Source organism: Magnolia sinica, chromosome 2 (genome assembly GCF_029962835.1).
Source record: "Magnolia sinica isolate HGM2019 chromosome 2, MsV1, whole genome shotgun sequence".
Taxonomy (NCBI): domain Eukaryota; kingdom Viridiplantae; phylum Streptophyta; class Magnoliopsida; order Magnoliales; family Magnoliaceae; genus Magnolia; species Magnolia sinica.
The window spans coordinates 47941753-47951595 of NC_080574.1; the positions used below are offsets into that span (position 1 = coordinate 47941753).

At 40.2% G+C, this 9843-nt stretch overlaps 1 non-coding gene across 1 annotated transcript; it reads left to right on the forward strand.

The window, feature by feature from the left end:
- Positions 1-240: 240 nt before the first annotated feature.
- On the forward strand, positions 241-345 carry LOC131238334 (small nucleolar RNA R71). The gene has a single exon (XR_009167735.1). It is a non-coding gene; the product is annotated as a small nucleolar RNA R71 (small nucleolar RNA).
- The last annotated feature ends 9498 nt before the right edge of the window (positions 346-9843 follow it).

The following is a 9843-nucleotide window of genomic DNA, read 5'->3' on the forward strand; positions in this document are numbered from 1 at the left end:
TCATCCTCTTCTTTCAGGAGATATAATCCACCTTTCTCCTTTATTTGAGTCGGCCTAAACGTGGTGTTCGCCATTGGGTAATAGTCCCATGATTGTGTTTTTTCAGCAAGACTATCGAGGTAATCCCATACCTCGTCAACATCTTTATTAATGAACTCTCCATTACACATTGTCTCGATCATTTGGCGCATGGAAGATGTCAGTCCATCATAGAAAAAATTTGTAATGCGTCACGTTTCAAATCCGTGTTGTGGGCATGAACTGACCAAATCTTTGAACCTTTCCCAACATTGGAAGAATGTTTCATCTTCCTTTTGGGCAAAGTTCATGATTGCTTTCGAGGATAATCGTTTTATGATGTGGGAAGAATTTTTATATGAATCCCTCCGCATGTCGTTCCATGTGCCAATGGATCTAGGACCCAGTGAATGTAACCACATCTTAGCTTTCTCTTTTAAGAAAAAGGAAAGAATTTCACTGATTGTATCCTCAGATACATTAGGAAAACATAATGTAGCTATAATCTTATCGAAATCTTTCAAGTGTAAATATGGACTCTCTGATTCAAGTCCATGGAATTTGGGAAGGAGTTGGATAACTCCTGGCTTGATGTCCATTTGTCTGTGTTTTCAAGGAAAATCATGCATGAGGGCGTACTCACTCTCGCCGGTTGTAGAAAATCTCGTAAAGTACGAGGCGGGGGTGCCTGTTGCACCTCATTCTCATCTTGGGTATCCTCCACCCTTGGTGGAAGTAGAGGAGGTTGGTCTTCAGCCATAACTTCAGTTAACTCAGGGGATTTCGAGCGGTGTCTAGTCCTGCGATGGATAGTCAACCCCTCAACCAATCCTCCTTCAGTCAAGAGACGTCGAGTGTTGTCACGGGCCCACTTGGGCATGAAACACTCGCAGCCCTCAATTAAAAACCTAATCCTAAGAAAGGAAAAGAAAATCTAGAAAGAAAGAGAGAGTTGGAAAGAAATTACCAAATTGGAGTCCTAAGTTAAAACCTGCAAAATAAAACAAAATAAGTTAGATTTTAAAAAGAGAAGAACGATCCTTTAAAAGAAAAATAGCAATAAATTAATTTCTAAAAGAAGGAATTCCTAAAAGAAAGTGGAAATTTCTAAAATAAATTAGGAAAGTCCTAAACTAGAAAGTAAATTACTAAAAGAGAACTGAAAAATAGAAAGTAGGGAAGGAGCTTACCGAATTAGAAATTTCTATCTTAAAGGCCTACAAAATAGGAAGGTTAGTTTCTAAACAAAAATTCTACAATTAAAAAGTAAATAAAAATAGAAAGTTAATTTCTAAAAAGGGGACTAACTAACCAAGTTTCTAAAAACAAAAGAGGAAGATTTCTCAAAATAAACTATTTCCTACAAATAGGAAAATACTAGAATTAGAAAAATTTAAACCTAATTTTAAAAACAGAAAAAGTAGAGAAATTAGGAAGGAATTACCAATTTAGGAACTTATGTCAGGATCCTACAAAACATGGAAACAGGTTAGTTTCTAAAAATAAAATAAAACCATTTAACCTAAAGTTAGTAAAATCCTAATCTTAAACTAATCCTAAAACTAATTAATTTCAGAGAATCGCAACCGTCAGTCCCCGGCAACGGCGCCAAAAACTTGTTCACTCCCCAAGTATAGGGTTGTGATGTAGTAATAAACTCGGTAAGACCGAGGTCGAATCCACAGGGACTGATACCTGTACGTTATCTGAAACCAAGTAGAACTAGAACTAGACTAAGATGTGATCTAACCAAATAGAATTTTAAGGAATAATTGTGGAATAATTATCTAAAACTTCAAGGAATTCAGAGGAAGGAAACTAGGGATTCAGAGGATCCACTTGTAGGGATCAGAGAGATCTTATGCCTGCATCAAGAATTATGAAATTTAAACTGAACGTTACTTGATCTGGTTTTCAAAAGATGATAGGTATATGAATTAGAATGGATTCCATCATCAATCCATGCCTAGGAGACAAAGTTAACAAAAGAATTAAACTAATTACCAACCAATCAACATGCTATGAAGGTCAGGAAGGGTACTGTCATCCTACCATGCCCATGGAACAATGATGAACAACAGGGCTTCCTGACTTCATAAACATAAAAAAAGGGGGAAAAGGAAATATTCAAAGCCACAGCAGACCCATTATAATTTCAGTCACAACAGACCATTAAAGACTAAAGACATTCCTTCCATAATCACTAAAAACCAAATTCAGTCCATTAAAAGCATAGAATAGAATCTCCCATCTCGCTACAGGCTTCACCTGTTAACCCTAGCTAAGGAGTTTAGCCACACATGAAAGGGGCTAAAATAAACAAATAAACAAGAGGAAAAAAAGAAAGAAAATACAGCATAAAGCTTAAAGTTAAGAGAAAGAAACTTCTCTTTCTTTTCCATTCCAGCTTCAAGCTACCGTCTTCACCCCTTGTTGCTCACGTCCCTGCCCAACTGTCTTCTTCCCTCCATTGCCCGTTACAGCAGAAAAAAACCACCTCCGTTACAGCAGCAAAACCACCTCCCTTTCACGTTTTAGCCCCCACCTTCTAATGCTTTCTCCAACGTCCTCCCTGTCTTCTCTGTTTTCCTCCACTCCTCTGCTCCACCCTTCTTTTTCTCCTTTATACATGCGGTGGAGGGCTGGAGTCCGTGGACGAGTCAGCTGCGGAAGCTTTCTTTACGCACGCCAAATTGGAGCCTTCCACTCTTCTTCTTCTTTGCTTTCCTTCCAAAAGGACAACGTCCTCGGGAGATTTTGTGACCTACATGATGAGCGGCTCGACGCCGTCGATCGCCCACGAGCGCACAACTCGCGTGAAAATCGGACGGCGTCGGTTGCGAAACAGAGTAAACACATATGTGATGGTGGGGCCCACATAGTTTTCGTTTTGGGAAATCCACGCCGTCCAGTTTCCCCTCGAAATTTCAGTCGGGAAGGTGCATTTTTTCCTTGTTGATGAGGCCCACTAAATCTTTGTTTCTGCAGTCCATCCTGCGTACGGCTGGAAACGCGCATACGCTCGCATGGGGAAGAAGGTCACCTAGGACGTGGGTTACACCCATCCTCTGGATGCATGGATGGTTCCGATCTTTGAAATCGCTGATGAGTGGGGCCCCGGCGGGTCTCGTGCGTCCGTGCTTGAGAAGGAGAGGGAGACGGGTCTCCGTCGCTGACTGGGGTGCTTCGGTCCAGTGCTGTGTGCACAGGCCATGTAAAGTGGGCCTCACCTTGATGTTTTATGCAAAATCCAATCCATCCATCCGTTTTGTCATCTCATTTTAATCGCGGGGACCAAATTTAAAGTGTATCCTGATAGCAGGTGGGCCCCATATCACTGTTTTGATGGCTGATCTGTCTGTTGAGCCACTTTTATTGGGATCTGAGGGTTGAAATTTGATGTGTACGGTTAATTCATGGTCCTCAGGCCACGTATGAAGTTTCGAGCTGATCAGATGGTGGGAACCCTATGATCTTGTATTCTGGACGTCTTTTAGGCCTGTTTAAGATGAGTGGCTGGACTTTCTCTGATCTCTGACGTGTAAATCCTCGATCGTGGTCCCATGGGGCCCCGTCCAATGTCTTGGTGATGCCTGAGCTTTAAATCCATGCTTTTAGCATCCTTTCCAGTCCACGCTCATAAATCTACCTTGCAACACAAACACGATTAAAATAGGGCGTTTAAACAGCATCATGTTCGTAAATCTAGGTAACAACTGGGTCTGATATGCCATATTGGTGTGAGTTGTCAAATCAATTAATAAGTTGTCAATTAAGAGAAAATCAGAAAGCTTATATTCATGATTGTACAATATTTATGTATAGCCAAGAATAGGGTTGCTAATCTCCCTATATATTTGTACAATATGTCTGTAAAAAAAAGTAGAAAAGAAATACAATAATAAAAAATCTGACATGGTATCAGAGCTAGTCGATTTCTGGCTCTCGGTTCACGTCTAACCCTAGTTCATAGCTTCCTTCCATCGCCACCTTCACATATGGGAGACACCGAAACCCCGACGAAGTCCGATGACTCTTCCATCAACCATAATACGCTCCTCTTTGAATTCACCACAAAAATGGTCGAAGCTCTATCCAAAGCTCAGGCCCTGACCATGCTTTCTAAACCTACGACTATTCCGATCGACAGCAAGTTGGATGGTTCCAACTATACTTTATGGTCCCAAGTTGTCGAGATGTACATCTCCAACAAAGATAAGTTAGGCTACATCAATGGCGAGTTACCTCCACCATCTCCAACCGATCTCTCCTTCCACAAATGGTGTACTGACAATGCCATTATCAAAGGATGGCTGATAAACTCCATGGATCCGGCGTTAATCAGCAATTTCATTAGATTTTTCACGGTCAAAATGGTTTAGGATTCAGTTGCTACCACCTATTTGGATGGTGGCGATACCTCTCAAGTCAATGATCTCTAGCGCCATGTCTCAGGTCTCCGCCAAATAGGTGGCTCCCTGAAAAAATACTGCACCGATTTGCAAGAACTCTTGCGTGAGATTGATTTTCGACGTCTCAATCTGATAGAGTGCCCTGCCGATACTGAACGTTATAATAATCTTCTCTAAGAAGATCGGGTCTATGTATTCTTGATAGTCTTGATGACAGGTTGGACAATATTCGCAGCGACGTGTTGCAGATGCACCCGTTTCCCACCGTGGAGCAAACATATGCCTATGTGTGCAGGGAGGCTCTTTGTCAGGTGGTGATGAACGCCGACGACCACAAACCACCTCCAAGGGCGGTGCTTTCTTCGAAAGGCCTAAAGCTTGGACTGTCTAGATTGGCTTCTTAGCATACTGGGAAACCTTCTTCTAAAGCATGTACCTTATCCAATGGTCTCAAATGCTCTCATTGTGGTAATACGAAGCATACACGTGAAAACTGCTTCCAGAATCATGGGTACCTCGATTGGTGGCATGAGCTTCAAACAAAAAAAAATGAAATGGTACAGCTGAAAGTGTGGGAAAGGCTGCTGTGGCAGCAGCCGAACCTTATCTTTCGCTCATCATGCCCACTACCTCACCTAAATCGAATTTCTCTCTTGCGGATCCAGGTAACCTCTGCCATGTCTTGCTTAGTCATCACCACGATGTGGACAATAGTGATTGGCTCCTCGACTCTGGGACCACGGATCATATGACGTTTGATCTCACGGATTTCTCCCATCCTTCACCTCCAAGGCGCACCAGCGTTGTGAATGCTAATGGAGTGACCTCACCTATCACAGGGGCTGGATCTGTAACCCTATCACCCTCTCTTCATTTACCCAACACTCTACTTGTTCCCTCTTTATCTCACAAACTATTATCTGTTAGCCAAGTTACTATAGATCTAAATTATGTGGTGCTAATGTTTTTCAATTTGTCTTATTCAGGATATTCTCACCAATGAGATAATTGGGCATGGTACTAAGAGGGAGGATTATACTATATGAAAGATTTCATTTTGGGTCGTGTGTATCACGTGTCTTCTACACTTGGTTCCAATGCTCGACAAATTTGACTGTGACATCATCGTTTAGGTCATCTGTCATTTGGGCACTTACAACATTTATTTCCTGATTTATTCTCTAATATGGAGACTTCTGAATTTCACTGTGGTATTTGCATTTTATCTAAAAGTCATCATGTTATTTATCCATTAAGTATGAATAGCAGTGATACACATTTTGCTTTAATTCATTCTAATGTATGAGGACCCTCTCCTTTATGTACTATATCTATTGTACGGTGGTTTGTGATATTTGTTGATGATTGCACCCGGATGACCTCGTTATATTTGATGAAACATAATGATGAAGTATTTAGTATCTTTCAGTCATTTCATGTTATGGTTCAGACCCAGTTTTTCGCTGAGATTCGGATTCTCCGCTTTGATAATGGTGGTGAATATGTTAATCACCACTTTCATTCCTATTTTCAACAATATGGTCTTATTCACAAGACCTCAAGTCCTCAGACCCCTCAGCAAAATAGAATCACTAAACGGAAGAATCGGCATTTCTTGAGACTGACCGGGCTCTCTTTCAGGCGCTCATGTCCCCATATGACATTGGCCTGATGCTATTACCGCTGTTGTACATTTAATCAGCCACCTTCCTTCCAAAATATTAAATTTTAAGATCCCATTACAGTCTCTGTCAGTTTTAGTCTTTATAACTACGGCCCTAATGCTCCCTCCTCACATATTTGAGTGTGTGGCATACGTGCACCTCCCTAAGAACCAGCGCACCAAACTTGACCCATGTGCCCTCGGGTGCCTCTTCTTAAGTTATATGCTCCGCATAAAAAAGGCTACCACTACAATGATCTTGCTACCAAGCATACCTATGTGACTATGGATGTCACCCTCCTGGAATCCGAACCGTTCTATCCTTCTTCGGCATCCACTTCTTCTCTTCAGGGGGAGACACTAGATAAAGAATTAAATTGGCTGAGTTTTGACTGGCTTGAAGATCAGAATGACACACCAATAATTTGCGTGGAATCAACAAATACATCTTCATGGCCTGACATATCCTCTGAATCTAAAGGGCCTTTGGCAACTGAGCTCACAACATCAGGAGAAGAACTCGAATCCCCCCATCCCTCAGTGCCTATAGACCCATCTCCTAAGAATATTCCTGAGGTAAGTAATTTCACTACACCCTCATTTATGAATAGCATAGATATGTCTGTTGGGTATACCTTACCTTTCAGGTATAACTATGGTAATCCACCAAACAGATACTCTCCAGACAATGAGAAAAGAAGGTCGATGTATCCAATTACCAACTATGTTTCCACCGAAAAGCTACATGAACCTCTCAACACATTCTCACACAAGCTGTCCGCATGTCATATTTCCACTGCAATTCAAGAAGCTTTAGCTGATTCCAAGTGGAAGCAAGCAATTAAGGAAGAAATGGGAGCACTACTAAAGAATCAAACATGGACCTTGGTTCCATTGCCCAAAGGAAAAAAATAATCAGGTGCAAATGGGTCTTCTTTATTAAACACAAGGCAGATGGATCTGTAAAACGATACAAGGTATGGCTAGTTGCAAAGGGATACACTCATACATATGGCGTAGATTATCAAGAAACTTTTTCACCAGTAGCCAAGTAAAATATAGTTAGGGTCCTGTTATCTCTAGCGGCCAACTTGGACTGGCCATTACACCAGTTTGATGTAAAGAACGCATTTCTCCATGGTGACCTTGAAGAGGAAGTCTACATAGATACTCCTTTAGGCTACACAGCATCTTCAAAAGCTAAAGTTGTGTGCAAATTGCAGTAAGTACTGTATAGATTAAAATAATCACCTCGAGCATGGTTTAGGAGGTTCAGTCTGGCAATGAAGAAGTATGGCTTTCACCAAAGTAATTCAGATCATACATTATTTCTGAAACACCAATAGGGCAAGGTAATAGCTTTAATTGTATATGTCGATGATATGATCATTATAGGGGATGATAAGGAGGAAATCGCTACGCCTTAGAAACAATTAGCGACCAAGTTCGAGATGAAAAATCTAGGAAGACTCAAATATTTCCTGTGAATAGAGGTTGCTAGATCAATGCGAGGTATATTTCTTTCTCAGTGAAAATATATATTAGACTTATTATGTGAGGTTAGAATGCTGGATTGTAAGCCAACAGACACTCCAGTCATTCAGAACCACAAACTCGGAGAATATCAAAGCCAAATGCCAACGGACAAAGGAAGGTACTACAGATTAGTTGGTAAACTTATTTACCTCTCCCATACTCATCCATATATTGCCTACGTAATGAGTGTAGTAAGTCAATTCATGCATCAACCTAGTAAGGATCATATTATCAATAGCTCAAGTGGTAGACTGAGTGAAAGATACCTCGTTTCAACACTGAGGTCTTGGCATCGATTCCCTAGTGGGGGTGGCCAACAGTGATGTGTGATCTAACAGTGGGTGTAGTAACAAGCTAACAAAAAAAATCCTAGTAAGGATCATATGGAGGCAGTGTACACCCAGATCCATAGCTCAAGTGGCAGACTGAGTGGAGATACCTCGTTTCAACACTTGAGGTCTTAGTATCAATCCCTAATGGGAGTGGCTAACATGGAGTGTGTGTACTGACATAGGTGTGTACTAACAAGTTAACTCAATATATATATATGGAGGCGGTGATCCGGATTTTACGATACTTAAAATCCTCTCTAGGTAAAGGGCTTATGTTTTCGAGAAATAACCATCTTAGAGTTAATGGTTATACACACGCAGATTTGGCGGGGAATACCACAAACAGAAGATCCACCTCAAGATACTTCATGTTTGTTGGAGGAAATCTTGTTACATGGAGAAGTAAGAAGCAAAAAGTAGTGGCCTTATCAAGTGCCGAAGTAGAGTTTCGTGGAATGAATAAAGGACTTTGTAAATTCTTATGGCTCAAAAGACTTCTAACTGAAATTGGGTTAATTTGCTCCTACATCCGAGATGGACCTCTTTTGTGATAACAAGACAACTATCACAATTGCTCACAATCTGATCCAGCATGATCGTACCAAATACGTGGAGTTTGACAGATACTTTATCAAAAAATAATCTCGAAGCTATAATTCAGTTTCCATTCGTGAATTCCAAAGGCCAACTATCAGATATTCTTACAAAGGCCGTATCAAACAAGGATTTCTACAACTCACTAAACAAGCTATGCATTGAAGATTTGGATGCTTTCACTTGAGGGGGAGTGTTGGCGTGAGTTGTCAAATTAATTAATAAGTTGTCAATTAAGAAAAAATCAAAAAGATTATATTCGTGATTGTACAATTTCTATGTATAGCTAAGAATAATGTTGCAAATCTCCCTATATATTTGTACAATATCTCTGAAAAATAAATAAATAAAAGAAAATCTAACAGTTCATTTCCTTCCAACTTCATTTCTTTTCAAGTCCCTATGAGATCATGCGGGGTTGTATCATTTTCTCTACATTACTGACATATCCATATAGAGGTGTTGTCATTGGATTTGCTTCCGCTCTAATATCCTACTAATTTTTTAAAGAAAAATTCTTTGATGACTTTTTTTTAATTTATTTACTTTTTAGCATTAACCAAGCTATACTATATATATATATATATATATCTGTTACTGCTTTGATTATTGACATTGTCCTTTTCTACATCCATTGATGTGGTTTTAGTGGATGTTCTATTTGCTTGGTCATTTCATGTGAATGGAATGTAGTCCTCCCTTGATAGCTAGATATTAGGTTACTCATTGCTTGAATGGAAATTGTATGTTTAACAGAATGGGTGTTTTAACAGAAGGATGAACAATTTTGATTTGTTAAGCTTTACTAATGGGTGTTGAGAGTACCGGCAGAGACTGGTGAAGGTTTTTGGTCGGCCTAGATTTCAGAAATTATTTCTATGAAGCTTTAGGTCTAGAAGTAGAGAGGTGTTTCTGTTATAATGAAGGTTCAAAATAGTCTGAATGCATATGATAATGTATAAATTATTACGATGCATTCCCTATATGAAACATTGCATCTAATATTATGACTCTTGTATGGCGCATCTAATATTACGACTCTTGTGTGGCCCACCTGAGTTGTGGATCACGCTGATTTTTGTCCCGAGGCTTAAAGTTGAGGTGCACACCTGATGAATGCAGTGGAGGGCAGTGACATGATGGACCATACAGAGCCTAATGCTCTACTTGCCAACCACAGGGGACCTTCGTCGAGAACTTGCCATGTAGAACAAGATATAATTTCTTCAACCATACCATCTTTCAAGCCAATGTGCCACTACTGTAGTAAATCAACTGCCGCTGGTGT